The following is a 16,554-nucleotide window of genomic DNA, read 5'->3' as shown; positions in this document are numbered from 1 at the left end:
GACTGAGCACACACACACACACACCATTTCCCTCCTGCCATAAATTTGTTTTCTATATCTGAAAGCACCTCTGCTTTATTTTAGGAAGAGGAAGGACTAATATTTAAAGGACATTTGTAGCTTTTGTTGATCCCAGCTAATTGAAGAATCACGTGGACCAGCCCATACTTTTCTTTCTTCACAAACACACACACACAAACACACACACATATAGTCAGAGAACATGAAAGATGTAGAACATCAACATTTTGAGAGATGGGAAGATGAAGAATCTAGACAAAAAGGGGGTCGAAATGGACAGTGAGAAGGAGACAGAGAGGTCTCACTGTTTCTCAGTGTGGAAGAGAGAGGGTATTAAGAAAGACAGCATGGTGGGAGAGAGTCACGATGACAAGAAAATGCAGAGACAGAAGAGAGTGGGAAAGAAGGAAAAAGGAAACACAGGGAAAGCAAATTAGACAAGTACTTGATTTGATTTTGAGTCACTGATATAGCTTTCGCCAACTGTTCCCTTATTTGGCGGGGGGAGTCTCCTAGCTTCAGTGCAGGATACCCACGGCCCCAAAATGCTGCTTATGTTTTTAACTTCTATACTTATTTCTCCAATTGCTCTAAACTTCAGTTTTAAACACCTTCTGAAGTAGAAATTATCTGCAAAATGTGTCATCATTAGTATAGTAATATCTTGATCTGGTCCCTTGAGCTCAAGGTTTTTTGTTCTTTCAAGCTAGAGTTAAGATTTTTTAACCTGGAATCTAAGGACTTACCTGATTGATCTCTGCTCCCCTCCGTTGTTACCCTAGCAAATGTCAGCTACTTTGGCAAGGACAAGCTGCTTTTTCTCTTGCCAACTTTGTGCCATTCCCTCCTTTCATGAATCGGCTTCCTTTCCCCCTCCTCCTGGGGTCCTGTCCCAAACTCATGTCTTCCATGATTTCTGATCATTCCAGCCTATGGCAATCTTTTTTTCCATTGAGATCTTGTAACATTCATGATTTGTAGCATTAATCTGGTGCTTAACCACATATGACATCATCTTGCTAGTGCTAACTGAATTGTAGCTCCCTAAAGACAAGGTTAGGTCTTATTTGTTTTATAAGATAGAACCCAGAAAAGTATTCCGTCAAACAATCAGAATCCACTGGGAGGTACCTTGGCCACATTTATAAATGATCCTAGTCTCAGTTTGTTCATCTGTAAAATGGAAATAATAATAATTCCCCTACTAGGGTGAGATTTAAGTGAGATTGAAACAAATTTGCAGAATGTTAGCACATAAAATTTGTTCTAAAGTACTAATTTCTATGATAATAGTTTCTATTAATGTTATTAATGCAACAGTTGATTGAGAGTTTATTTACCATCATTACCATGATAATCCCTGTCATTTGATGACAGAAAACACATAATTTAAAAGCCTTATTTTTTTTTTCAATTCTAGAGTTTGATTTCTTTGTCCTCTCTTTAGATTTCAGATGCCTTCTCAAGTTGGTCAGTTGGTGATCATTCAACAGGCTTTGACAAGGTCCATTTTGTATGCTGGTGATGCCTATACCAAATCACCTGTCAGAAATTTTAGCAAAACTTGTGATCCAATATACCCACTGTATATTGATAAGCTCTCTTCATTAAAATAGAAAAATAACTTAATCTAGCTATGTAATAGATTACCTAATTCACAATCTCTAGCCTCCTGTATTTGGGAGACGTACAGGTAACTTTATCTTCAGGTACAGCTAGATCAAGGATGAAACGATGCTCTGCTGTCCTTTGTAGCTGGCCTCGTATCTTTTCACTGCAGATACGCTTTCTCCATTCAGTTAGAGAAGATATCTTCTGGCAGCTCCATGTTTACTGCTTCAGCTTCATCAAAGTTCTGTAACTCTCACTATGTAGCTTGGACATCCTGGACTAATACAATGCTCTCAGTGGTCATGCTTGAGTCATATGCCTGTTCGTGTATTTCGTGGGCTGGCTCCACGTGAACTACATGGACAAAGAGTGAGGAACGGGTGATATTTCAAAGGAAAATCTACCAGTTGAAGGAGGAATGGATTCCTATCAGGCCTCAACTTCAGGTATTCATCACAATCACCTGTTACACCTGTAGTCATTTATATTTCTATGCAGTGGCAACTGCTCTTCACTTTTTGGAATATGGGAAGAGCCTCATTCAGAGTTCTTGGCATAACAAGGTTCTGGTTAACATCTAGCATTTTGTTAATGAGACAAGGAACAAAAAAAGACCTTTTCCTGAGTGTCTGTTTCTCACCCTGCCTCTTCACAGAGGCCAAGTGGGAAGGAATCCAGAGATTATTGTACAGAGGGTAGAAGAGAAGACGAATGTGACACGGGCCATCTGGGTTCTGCTTTCCCCCATAGGCTGCTGGCCCTGTTTCTTCCCATCCCTATTCTGAGAAAGCAAGAGTTTTACAGTTTCCATGGCAACCATCAACCTGGTCCATTTAAAACCAACAGTACTTTCATTTCCCAGGTCAGGGACGACTGGGTCCTTTTCGCACATTCTCATACACAGTCAGGGCCGTTGCTACAGCTACCTCATAGGGTTTCCTCCTCAACTGAATTATGGTCAGGTTTTACCACCATTACCCCTGCCCTGAAGCTTCCCTGACCTGGGTCTCATACCATTTCCTCCTGCCAAAGAAACGGTTGCTCCAGGTGGGGCTCTCTTTCCTCCAGCACCTGTGAATGCAGGCAAACATATCAGAGTCCCTTATTGTGCTGTGAGAGGATCTTCATTGCTGACACCATGTGCATTTTCTTCATTACTTTCTTACAGAGCTTTTATGTTCTGATCCTCTTTTCTAATCATATCATTTTCCAGAGAATTGGGAGATCAGGTAATCTCCTTTCTCTCATCAATGAAAAAAACACTAAAACATTGGTTCTTTGTACTCACAAAAAACATTAAATGCACTATTTGTGGTGGGTCTGTTGCTCAAACCTCACGTCTGGTAGTCTGTTCCATTTGCCGATGGGAATGGGAACTACTCTGTGTAGCTTTGGCAATGGTGACCTACTGTTTTCAGCTGTGCTAACAGCCCATTCTGAGATGAGTAACTGTAACAGGCCTGGAGCTCTTCCCCGGTGGCTCAGTGGTAAAGAACTTGCCTTCCGGTGCAGGAGACATGGGTGTGATCCCTGGGTTGGGAAGAACCCCTGGAGAAGGAAATCGCAACGCACTCCAATATTCTTGCCAGGGAAATTCCCTTAACAGAGGAGCCTGACCCCATCCCATGGGGTCACAAAACAGTCGGATATGACTTAGTAACTAAACAACAAAAACAAGCCTGTAGCTTTCTAAATCAGTGGTCAAAGCTGAACCATCTTCCAGTAGTTGTTTTATATAAAAAGAAGCTTGCTCCTTGGAAGAAAAGCTATGATCACCACCAACATAGACAGCATACTAAAAAGCAGAGACATTACTTTGCCGACAAAGGTCCATCTAATCAAAGCTATGGTTTTTCCAGTAGTCAAGTATGGATGTGAGAGTTGGACCATAAAGAAAGCTGAGCACTGAAGAACTGATGCGTTTGAACTGTGGTGTTGGAGAAGACTCTTGAGAGTCCCTTGGACTGCAAGGAGATCAAATCAGTCAAAGGAATGGTTTAGATCAACCTAAAGAAAATCAGTCCTGAATATTCACTGGAAGGACTGATGCTGAAGCTGAAGCTCCAATACTTTGGCAACCTGATGCGAAGAACTGACTCATTGAAAAAGACCGTGATGCTGGGAAAGATTGAAGGCAGGAGGAGAAGGGGACGACAGAGGATGAGATGGTTGGATGGCATCACTGACTCAATGGACATGAGTTTGAGCAAGCGCTGGAAGTTGGTGATGGACAGGGAAGCCTGGCGTGCTGCAGTCCATGGAGTCACAAAGAGTTGGACATGACTGAGCAACTGAACTGAATTGAGCTGATTAATAGATATGACCTGTGTTTATCCTGGAACTCCCACTCAGCAAAGGCAGAGGATCTTCTTTGCCATTTCCTGCATTATCTTCTGTAGGACTTGACCTGCACTGGCCCTGCCTAAAGCAGGTGCCCAATAATTGCTGACCAAGATGCTGGCACTTTGGCTCTCCACTTGGTGCCTTCATTTCTCTATAAATTGCATAAGTGTCAGTTGACATGTCTTCCTCCTTTCTTTGGAGAAAGTTGGTGAAGACAGTTCATAGTATGGCTTGAATCTTATTTTTCTTATTTTATTAATTTAAAGGGTACAACTAAGTAGATTTTAGTATATTCACAAAGTTATATTACATCAAATTCCAGAAAATTTTCATCTCTCTCTTAAGAAACTGTACCCACTATCTGTCATTTCCCATTTCCCATCCTTCCTAGCCTCTGGAAATCACCATTTTACTTCCTTTTTCTATGGATATGTCTATTCTGGACATATTGTAGACATGAAATTACATAATATGTAGATTTTTGTGTATGACTTTTTTCACTTACCATGTTTTCAAGGTTCATCCATGTATTAGCATGTATCAATACTTCATTCTCTTTTATAGCTGAATAATATTCCATTATACAGATATACTACATTTAATTTATCCATTCATCAGTTGATGGATGTTTGGATTGCTTCCATGGTTCAGCTATTATGAATAATGCTTGTATGAACTCCTGTGTACAATTTTTGTGTGGGCAGACATTTTCAGTTCTCTTGGGTATATACCCAGGAGTGGTATTGATAGGTCATACAGTAGCTGCACATTTAACTTTTTGAGGAACTGCCAGATTGTTTCCTATTATATTATCAAGTGTTTAAAAAAGTATACTATTCCAATGAGCTATACATTTGAGTTTAGTGCACTTTATTGAATGCATGTTAAAATACATGTGACAAAATGCAATGATGTTAGTTTAAAAAGAAAGACACTTTCATGCTTTGCTAGTGATGATTTGTTGCAAATTATCTAGAAAACAATATGGCTAGTTATCAAGAGCATTAATAATGTTCAAATACTTTATCCTAGGAGTTCCACCCCTAAAATATGATGAAAGTTTACACACAAAGACATGCCTTATATGAATGAAAACCTGGAGCACAGAAATGCACAATAGGCTAATGCTTACAAATATTATGATAAATCCACTTGCTACGATTTTTAAGAATCTATCACATATTAGTTTACCAAGTTTTTAAATGATAAAACATGTTTTGAGAATAAAAAACATACAAAGTTATAACTCTGGAAGAAACACAATTTTATATTAAAATACATAGGAAAAGAAAAGAAATGATTATGGCAGAGTAATTATTGCTGCTGTATTGTGTCTAGATGTTGAAGTTATGGGTCATTAGGGGTTTTTTTAACTTCTTTATAATTTTTAGTACATTCCATATTTTCTAAATTAATACTCAGTAGTTTAATAATCTGTAATAAAACCAATAAGTAAGTAAACAAAAAATTAACACCCAGTTTTCTGGAATCTTCTATTTCCTGTTACCTTTTCTGCTCGACTCTAAAGCATCTTCCAAGGTGCTAGTCAAAGGTCACCTCGTCTGTGGAAATCTCCCTAGAACCTCAGGAACAGTTAGTCACTCTCTCCTTTGTGTCTGTCGACTCCTTGCCTGGAGCTTTCCCCTTCAGGTATCACAGTGACCCGACTGTTTGTTACTCCCACTGGACCAAGGATAAGGAGCCATGTTTTGTCATCTTGCCTCTGTGGTATCCAGGACAGCATCTGGTACAAAATAGATACTTAATTCATCATTATTATGGCTGTTAATTGGCTTAGTTCACGATCCCCTCATTCTCATGCTTGAGATACACATCCCAGGTGATAGTCCCAAGAAACCAAAGAACTGGAAGCCATGAGGGCAAAGATATTTCTTAGCTCCATCAAGGATTGACTTGATGTTTTCCTGCTCGTGGTCACATGATCCAAGCTGAGCGTCATTTCTGTCCCTGGCAGAAGAAATATCTTCTGAAACAGAATGAGTAGTTTGTGGCTGATTTCTGCCACAGCTGAACTCTGATCTTTTCTATAGTGAATAGATTAGACTGCTCTAAGTAAAATCAGTCAAAAACTTTTAGATGAAAACATCATCATGTCTTAGGTCTCCTCTCTGGCAATCTTGAGATCGAGTCCTGAGAGTAGCCTTTTTGGATTCAGGTCTGTAAAGTAGTTGGGCCTAGATTTCCTTGCTCCATGAATACCCAATAAGAAACTTTCTCACATGTGTTATGCTAATGGGTTAGTTACAAGATGCATTACCTATGTGGCAAAATGAGATCCAAAGTTGGATGATGTTCAAGGCTGTTTTTTCTCCTAAAAGTGAAAACCAGGTAAAAAAATGAGAGAAAATATACACAATACTGAATGACACGAGACCAAAGTGAATGATCTTATATCCAAAGAGGTGAGCTCTTTTTTTTTTTTTGACAGGAAACAGCATTTATTGGTGAGCGTGATTAAGGAGGGAACAGAGCTGATGCTCATGAGTGCAGGGCCCGCCATTTGTCCAGGGGACCACGATTAGGGATGCATTTGACCCCACAGCCGTCCGGGATGAGTCGCTTTTCTGCCACCGTGTTCTCAAATTCATCCTCATTGAACTTGGTAAATCCCCACTTCTTGGAGATGTGGATCTGCTGACAGTCAGGGAACTTGAACTTGGCCCGGCGGAGGGCTTTGATCACATGCTCCTTGTTCTGCAGCTTGGCGTGGATGGACATTATGACCTGGCCAATGTGGACCCTGGCCACTGTGCCCTGGGACTTTCCAAAGGCACCGCACATACCTGTCTGGAGTCTAGACTGAGAAAGAGCAGACCAGTCATGAATGCCCACTAGGAAGCGTTGTCTCCAAGGTCCCTTAGGGCTACCTGTACAGGCAAACGGTTGCATACACTACCAAGGAGGCTGCTGTTTGCAGCCACTGCACACTGGGCCCCCATGGGGAAAAGAGCACAGTCGGCTTAATTGGCTGCAAAGAGGTGAGCTCTTATTCTATGCCTATGTACAACCCAATGACAGTGGATTCTCTTTTCCCTTTGTGAAGGTTAATTTCGTATGTCAGCTTGGCTAGGTCATAGTATTCAGATCCTTGGTTAAACATTATTCTAGAAGCATCTGTGAAGGTATTTTTTTAGTGAGATTAACATTTTAATCTTTATGTGGTGTACACACACATACACACACAATGGAATACTACTCAGCCACAGGAAAGAATGAAATTTTGCTATTTGCAGCAACACAGATGGACTTGGAGGGCATTATGTTAAGTGATATAAGACAGAGAAAGACAAATGATGTATGATGTCATTTATATGTGGAATCTAAAAAATGCAGCAAACCAGTGAGTATAACAAAAAAGAAGCAGACTCATAGATTTAGAGAATAAACTGGTAGTTGCCAGTGGCGAGAGGCAATGTAGAGGTAGACAATTAAAAGGTATAAACCATTAAGTATAAAATAAGCTGCAAGGATATATTGTACAACACAGGGAACACAGCAAATATTTTATAATGAGTATAAATGGAAATGTTGAGTTTCAAGCCAGCTTTTTTCACTCTCCTCTTTCACCCTCATCAAGAGGCTCTTTAGTTCCTCTTCACTTTCTACCATTAGAGTGGTATTGTGTACATAGAAAATTCTTAAAGAGACAGGAATAATCATACAACCTTACATGTCTCCTGAGAAACCTGTATGCAGGTCAAGAAGCAACAGTTAGAACTGGACTTGGAACAACTGACTGGTTCCAAATTGAGAAAGTAGTACATCAAATCTCTGTACTGTCACCCTGCTTACTTAACTTATGTGCAGACAACATCATATGAAATGCTGGGCTGGATGAATCACAAGCTGGAATCAAGATTGCTAGAAGAAATATCAACAACCTCAGATATAACCTGTAACATATATATGTTATGTCTGTATACTTCAATTAAAAAATTAAGGAAAGAATTTAAAAAATGTGAATCTTTAATAACCTTCCACAGATTACCTTCCACAGCATATGTGGCTCTCATCTAATCAGATGAAGGCTGTAATAGGAAAAGACTGACGTCCCCAAGCAAGAAGGAATTCTGCCTGCCGACTGCTTTTAGACTCAAATTGCAATTCCTCCCTGAGTCTCCAGTCTGCCAGCTTACCCTGCAGATTTTGGACTTGCCAGGCCTCCAAATCATGTGAGTTGATACCTTAAAATAAATCTCTATATATACACACACACTGCTGCTTCTGTTTCTCTGGATAACCCTAATACACCCTACTACAGCTGAATTGTTAGTCAAGTGAAACCCCTGTGGTGTCCGACTATTGGGAAATAAATTTAGTAAAGTTGTGTAAAATTATTTCAAGCTGTGGATAAAAGGAGAGTACAATCCTTAATTATTAATAAGGATATCGACCTCTTCAAGAATGTGAAGCTCTTTTCGCAAGGATCCCGGATTCCTTTAGTAGAGAATACTATTTGGAAGCCAAGACCTGGTGCTCGGTGTGGTCATTTCCACTGGGCAGTTGCTACACCCAAGCCCTTTCAGGGAAGAGAATTAGGACATTTATATATGAACATATGTTTACAGTTATGTTTACGTATCTATCTATATATATTGAAGACCATGTGTTCACATTAATATCTTCGATTCCAATCCAGCAAAACAGTGTTTATTCTAATTTTCTCCCTTTCATGTTTGTAGCTCCCTTCTCTGAGAGTGAGAAACTGGACTCCATTATCCCTAATGTAAATACTTATTTGATCAAGTCTCCTCGTCCTGCCCAGGCTCTCACACCCTGCTTTGGGATATAGCAGCTCCTCTTTACACTTTTGTCAAATGCCTACCTTTCTTGGCCCCTTATAATGGCTTTTGAACTGAACTGTTCAGAAAAGAAAGGGAAGGTAGATAGATGGTGAGAAGCTGCTATATTGCTTAGGGAGCTCAGCGCGGTGCCCTGTGGTGACCTGGAGGGGTGGGATGAGGGCATGGGAGGGAGGTCCAAGAGGGAGGATGTGTAAAGCTGATTCATTCTGTTGTATAGCAGAAACTAGCACAGCATTGTAAAGCAATTATACTCCAATAAAAAATAATAAATGCGAAAAAGGGGAAGATGAAAGAGGAAGTGAAAAATAGTAGCCAATTTTTGTTAAAAGTGCATCATGTGCATAAGACAGGGTGCTCAGGGCTGGTGCACTGGGATGACCCTGGGGGATGGGATGGGGAGGGAGGTGGGAGGGGGGTTCAGGATGGGGAACACATGTAAATCCATGGCTGATTCATGTCAATGTATGGCAAAAACCACCACAATATTGTAAAGTAATTAGCCTCCAATTAAAATAAATTTTAAAAAAGGAAAACAAAGTGCATCATGGGCAAGGGATTATGCTAGGTGCTGTTTGGGATACAAACAGTAATATTAATAAAATGTATCAGAGCTTATAGATTTAGCAGTCAGCTGGACTAGGTTATACTCTAATATCAAGCGGCTCCTATGTCTCAGAGGCTTAAGACCACTAAGGTCTATTTCTCACTCACGTTTTATGTCCTTCGTGTCTCTGTTCTATTTTGTCTTTATTCCAGGACGAAGCTAAAGGAACAAACCATTCCTGAGATGTGCTAATCTGGAGATGGTCTTGCAGTAGAGGAAATAGCAAAATGGTTGGAACCACATGATGGGTCTTGAAGTTTCTGATTGGAATTGGCCTATGTCATTTCTGCTCACATTTCACTGACCAATGCAAGTTATGAGACCAGACTCGACATTATTGGGGCAAAGAGGCACAAGCCTGCTACAGAGAGAGGAAGTGAATATTTGAAAAATATAATGTAGTAAACCACATGGGTCTGTGGATCTATACCCTTAACTAGCAGGCACAATAAAATAGAAGAAAATGCCTACTCCATTTGACCCCATTTTGCATTAAGATGGGTGGGAAAAAGATAACAAACTGAAAGGTGGAGCCCTTATGTGGTCAAGATATTTTGTGGTCTTGAGGAAAAAATGATTTCAGGTAAAAGTGAGAAATAGATAAAACTGGCGATAAAGACTCTTGCCTGGGTAGGATAAACAGCGGACCTAAGAAAAGCAGCATGTTCTTCAAGATCTAGAGAAGGAGCATAATATGTAATGTTCCTGAGGAGGTTGATGTTCAGGTCAATAATCTAGGTTTGCACTCTCCTCTCACCCACAGCCCTAAAGGGTTCTGTGGAGCTTTATCAGATTCATATCCCAGCAGGGCAATTCCAGAGGAGTGTTTCTTGCACTAACAATTCCTTCATAACAGGGGAAGAAAGAACCCATTATCATTGGACTGGATGTTTGGGTACAATAAAAATTATATTTCAGTTTCCCCATTTAATGATTGAAAAATGGTATCTCAGTGTAGTCTTAATTCAGATTTCACTTATTATGAGTAAGGATGAGCATCTCATGTTTTATGCCTCTACTTTCATTTCAGGGCTTCCCTGGTGGCTCAGATGGTAAAGAATCCGCATGCAATGCAGGAGACCGGGGTTCGATCCCTGGGTGGGGAAGACCCCCTGGAGAAGAAAATGGCAACCCACTCCAGTATTCTTGCCTGGAGAATCCCATGGACAGAGGAGCCTGGTGGGCTACAGTCCATGGGGTTGCAAAAGAGTCAGACACGACTAAGTGACTAGCACACACACACTTCCATTTCAGAGGGTGTGTGCACTCATTTGCTGTTGTTGTTGAGTCACTCAGTCCTGTCTGACTCTTTGTGACCCCCATGGACTGCAGCTCGCCAGGCTTCCCTGTCCTTCCCTATCTCCCAGAGGTTGCTCACACTCATGTCCATATGACTATTTTTCTGTTGGGCTTTGAGTCTTTTTCTAACATTTCTAGGAAAGGTTGAGAAGGATTTTTTGATCTGGGCTGCAATGAGGAATTCTGCCAGAACTGAGCCAGGAAGGGATGGGACACAGTCTTTGGGATGTATTACCCAGTCTGTGGGGAAGACGTGTTGATCACAAGCAGGAAGCCTCACCTGTTTCCAATATTTGGGAAATAGCACCTCGTTCCAGGGTGGGGCTTAGGGCTTATGTGGCCTGGATGAAGCGCCGTCCCACCCTGGGCAAAGAGAAGTTCTCTGAGGTTTCCTAGGAGTAGACTCTGAGATGGCTGTTCCTTTTCAAGCAATTTTTTCGAGTCCTTTCTGGAGAAGATGAGTGAAAGAACCAGGACGGTGAAAGGAGGAAAACTAAGCAGGCATGTGGTCTCCGTGGGAGAAGAGGGCAAGCTCCAGAGGAGGAATCACACCCCAAAGCTGGCCGTCCCCCAGAGCAGAGAGAGACTTACTCTTTGCTCTCCATGTCGGTAAGTCCTTGGTGAGGGGAAAATATGTAATATGGTACAATGAGATTGACAGTAAAACACATATTTGGCAAACCAAACATTATACATTATTGGAAATGAAGAATCACCTGGTTGCACTGAAACAGTAATTTATGAGTGCATGTAAAAGTAAATTCAGATTTCAAATCCACCTGGTAGGTGGTTTGGTCTATATGTTTTATCAGCAGCACAAGAAGTATATACTATTGAATGTGTTTGAGATTTTACTTTGAAGGATACATGCAAACAAATATAGCTCTATATACATGAGCCTGGCTTCTGGCACCATTGTGCAATTACAGAAAAATATACATGTTAAATTTCTGTATCTAAGTAAAAAATATTGCCAAGGTTTTTGTAAATCTTACAACCCAACCTTCACTGCAAGACCTGAAAGTGAAATAAATTCAGAATTTCATTAAAACAAAAAAAAAAGGTGGGGAGGGCACCGCTTCCAGGTCAAAATGGTTTGGGTTTGGCAGAGGACAGAGCGCAGGAGCAGGGCACCGCTGTGGGTCATTAGCCATCCCCGCTCAACCTCCACTCGCAGCAGCTGAGGGCTGGTGCAGTCGCCCCTAAAGGGCATCTGGGCGGGGCCCCAGTAGCTTCCATTCACGTACTGTAGGATCTGGAGTTCCCCCTAGAATCCTGCATTGTCTCCCAATGTGCAGGTCCTAGTGTGCACTTGAATGTCCCCTAAAAATGTTCTCAAATAGCAAGTGAAGAGTTGTTCAACAAAACATAATGGATACAGCCCAGAAACATACCTGGGAAACTCATGAATCATGACTTAGATGATTAGACTTGTAGTTCCATTGTCTAGGATAATCATTTGTTATCTCGAGTCAGATACTCTGCTGGGACCCAAGAGTTAGTTGACAAACGTTTTGATTATTGAGTCCCAGCTGTGAATTGCCAGCAGCTTGACTCTTCAAATATATCACACTGTTACAGGCGGTAATGGCTCCGATGATGGTGGCAGAGTTTAGCCCAAGCAAATATTTGTAATTGACAGTGAATGTGTGAGCAGGATGCTAATGAATGGATGTGCTGGTTATTTTCCCCTGTCACAAACATTAGCTCTTGTTGGGTTTAACTGTCAATCAGATGCTGTAGATTAGAAATGACAGAATACTGGCCAAGATCCATGGTGGGAAAGAACATAAGAAAATTTGCAAATTGTATAACGTTTGATAAGTCTATTTCCAAATATGAATTGCTTATGGATGTTAGCAGGAGGTTGTGGCTTAATTATAGACCTAAATGCAAAGCATTTAGATTATAAGTACATGGAGTTTTCTGAAGGCTTTCATTTTAGAACAGGAAGCCAAGCTGACAACATTTTGTTGCATTCAGGTAAATGCCTTGAACTAAATAGTGAACTTTCAGATTACATGTATCCACAAAACACATTTTGTTCTCTTCAGTTTCCTTTCTTGTTATAAACATCAGCGTTCAGTTTTTGATTGTGATGTTTGATGTCCTTTATGTGTACTTGCATATCTTTGGTGGGTTTGTTGGTAACATTGTGTATTCTTGGTGGTCTTAGCATGTGGTGTTATCATTCATGACAGTGACCACTATTTCTAGCAGAGTGTGTATTCGTGGGCTTAGCTTGTGATGCTTTTTGTGTTTGAACGTAAAAGCTGCTGCATCTGTCTTGCCTTCAGTGTCATGTGTTAGCTCTTAGTGACGGGGCCCTGAAAGACCAGGTGTGGGGTGTGCCCCCTGGGGAAGGAGTGTCCCTTGTAGCTGTGACAGGATTAGTTTAGATTAGATTAGACAGACCCTGCGCTTAACCTGTGCCTCGAGGGTGATCGGTGGGCCTTTGGTCCTCCATCGACCCTCCCGACCTGCTTATTCAATGGGTTGTCTCTTTGTACATCAGTGGGTCACAAAGGGGCCATTAAATGTCAGAAGCAGGTGTGGTGACAATGTGCATAGGGGGCTTTCAAAGGAGTGACACTCCGTGGACTCTCTCCTTTGTGAATCTGCGAGGTCCCTTTTGGAACCTTCTTCATCTCAGCAGCGGGACTTCCCTTTAAGGCGTTTTAAAAAGCTCGCTTATCAAGAGTGAGAAGAGGGCAAGTGGAACCAGCAACTGTGTTCACTGGTGGGTAAAGTGGGCTTTTGATCACAGCTTTTCCCAGAAGAATAGCTGCACCGGGATGTGTGTCCCTCACTGTTTTCAATCTCAGACACACTGTGCAGCTTTGCTTTGAGATGGAGAGCGCTGCCTTCTCCTTCAGTCACTCTGCGTGTTCCTCCAGGATCTTAGAACAGCAGCGGCAGGTGACAGTCCACATCGTGGCAGCTCAAGGGCGCCTTTACTGAGAACATCCTCTGTGCTGGGCACTGTGGTAAGGAAAATACTTATCCAGTCCTTCTAGTCATTTGGTGTTGCCCTAAAGGTACTAGGAGTATGCGCCTTTGGTATCCTTCTTTTGCAGTCTAGAAGGTAGAAGCTTGTAGGAATTTAAATAAGTTTGCTGAGGTCCCACAGTTAGCAAGAGAGGAGCTGGAATTCCACCCCAACCTTCCTGACATCAAAACCCTTGGTCTTAACCACAAGGCTAACTGCTCCCAGGGTCCGTGCCTGCATAGCTGGCAACAGCCTGCCCTGCGTCTGGGTGGGGGCAGTGCCTGGTGGTCTGCTCTGACAGAGGAGCACTTAAGATGATGCCTTGTTCATAATTTGTAATCATAGGTCTTGGACGGCGTATTTATTTCAGGTGAGCGTCTCTGATTACTTCAGCCACAGAGAGGAGCTCAGGACTTGTTGCCCTCATCTTCTGCTCTGTAAATTCAGGCTGATGCCAGAGCCTGTCCTGTCCCTTTCCCAATGCCTGGGATCAATTTCTCAGCCCGGCCACAGGCTGCTAGAGGAGGCCCAGGTCAGACCACATCCTCCGACTTCTTACCCGCCACCTTCCCACTGGAGCCCAAATCCTTCCAGATTATTCTCTCCATTGCTGTCAATGTGCCACTCCACCGTGGGACTTGCTGGTTATTCTCCACTGAGTGGAAATCGGGGCCATGGTTTTTTTCCCTTTCCTTCTGCAGGTTTCAGAGAGCATGCTGTTGCTTTTCTCATCTCCTCTGTGCTGCCCAGGCCTACTTCTCTCCACTTCCGCCATTGCTACCCTATTCTAAATTGTCTCCACTATAGCAGTGGCCTTTAACTGGTCTTTTAAAAAATTCATTTGTTTATTGGAGCATAATTGTTTCCAACGTTGTCTTACTTTCTGCTGTACAGTCATGTGAATCAGCCATCTCGGGGTGGAGCCTGGGAGTGTGTGCGTGCTGACTCTTTGTGACCCCATGGACTGTAGCTCCTCAATCAGCTATAAGTATACATGTATCACCTCCCTCCCGCCCCTCTCATCCCACTCCTCTAGGTCATCACAGAGCGCTGAGCTGAGCTCCGTGTACACACATGGTAGTGTGTATATGCAGTCCTACTCTCCCAATTCATCCCACCCTTCTCCTCCCGCTCCGTGTCCACAGGTCCATTCTCTACATCTGCGTTGCTATTCCTGCTCTGGAGCTGGGCTCATCTGCACCACTTTCTAGATATCACATACATGTGTTACTGTATGATGCTTGTTTGTCTCTTTCTGACTTAATTAACTCCGTATGACAGGCTCTAGGTCCATCCACAGCTCTACAAATGACCCCATTTCATTCTTTTTTTATGACTGAGTAATATTCCATTGTATATATGTAACACATCTTTATCCATCCATCTGTCATTGGACACTTAGGTTGTTTCTATGTCCTGGCTATTGTAAACAGTGCTGTAATGAATATTGGGTCACATGTTTCTGCTTCTACTTTTACTCTCCTGTATGAATTATCTACTGTTGTGTAACAAGTTATCACAAAACATAATAGCAAAAACAATAAACATACAGTGTCATACAGTTTCTGTGACTCAGGAAACAGGAGAGCCGCTGAGCTGGGTGCCTCTGGCTCAATGCCTCTTGTGAAGTTGCAACCCACCTGTGGGTCAGGGCTGCAGTTACCTCAAGATAGGACTGGGCAGAAGGATCTGCTTCCAAGATCACTCGCGTGGCCGTCACAGCTTCAGATCCCATGGGCTTCGGACTGCAGGCCACTGTTCCTGGTCACCTCGTGTGGACACCTCCTCAAGGTGACTTGCAGCGTGGCAGCTGGCTTCCCCCAGAGTGAGTGACCCGAGAGAGGGACAGGGCAAGAGCGAGCCAGGGAGAATGCTCCAGGTGGAGCCACAGGCTCTTTGCTGCCTAATCTCAGAAGGGTCATCCCACTGCTCCTGTCACATCCTGTTCATTACATGCGAGTCTGTAAGTGCAGCCTGTCTTCACGGGGAGGCATTACAGAGGGGCAGGGATGCGGAAGGTGGGGGTCATTTGGGGTCATCTAAGAGTCTGCCTGCCACAGCCTCTATGGTCTCCTCTCCACCTGACAGCCTGAGATAGCATTTTAAAAACTTGATATTTTGAGAAAAACAATAAAAATTAAAAAATTAAAATGATATTTTGAGATAATTATAGATTCCAAAGATTGTCTTTTTTGTGTGTGTTTTAATTTTGGCATCTGAAGCTATACAAAGGTACACTTATAAACTTCATGGGAATGTTGTACACACTCAGTAAAGTGAAAACTGTGCAATATCACTATCTCAAAATCAGGAACATACTTTTTAATTGTTTAAACACAATCCAAGAATTAAAAGCAAAATCAAAATCCATCTGGTCATACTAATCGTCAATTAAAAATGTCGCCACTTACTATTTGATAAAACATTCAGTATCTAGTAGGGGATGTGGGAAGTGACTTCAGATGGTCACTTGTGCTCAGTTGAGAAGGTCTCTTGAGTGGCTATGGGACCGACCAAAGGTGGGTACAACCAGATCTAGAACGGCAAGTATGGTTCCACCACAGTTCCTGTAGTTTTCACTCTTTTCCTTTGTCAGTTAGAAGTGAACAATGAGAATTAAATATTTATCTTTTCACATACACCAAGTATGTTGTGAAAGCATAGTTCCTTACAAAGGTGTGTGCTAAGTCACTTCAGTCGTGTCCAGCTCTTTGCGACCACATGAACTGTAGCTCCTCTGTCCATGGGATTTTCCAGGCAAGAATACTGGAAAATACTGGGTTGCCATGCCCTCCTCCAGGGAATCTTCCTGACCCAGGGATCAAAACCATGCCTCTTCAGTCTCCTGCATTGGGAGGCGG

The 16,554-nt window shown here is 42.2% G+C and overlaps 1 non-coding gene across 1 annotated transcript; it reads right to left on the bottom strand.

Annotated features, from left to right (window-relative positions):
• Positions 1-6,835: 6,835 nt before the first annotated feature.
• LOC139030305 (small nucleolar RNA SNORA70) lies at positions 6,836-6,970 on the bottom strand. The gene has a single exon (XR_011482605.1). It is a non-coding gene; the product is annotated as a small nucleolar RNA SNORA70 (small nucleolar RNA).
• Positions 6,971-16,554: the final 9,584 nt, after the last annotated feature.

The sequence above is a fragment of the Odocoileus virginianus genome, chromosome 21 (assembly GCF_023699985.2).
Source record: "Odocoileus virginianus isolate 20LAN1187 ecotype Illinois chromosome 21, Ovbor_1.2, whole genome shotgun sequence".
Taxonomy (NCBI): domain Eukaryota; kingdom Metazoa; phylum Chordata; class Mammalia; order Artiodactyla; family Cervidae; genus Odocoileus; species Odocoileus virginianus.
The sequence above is the reverse complement of the archived record's forward strand: the minus strand, read 5'-3'. Positions and strand labels throughout refer to the sequence as shown.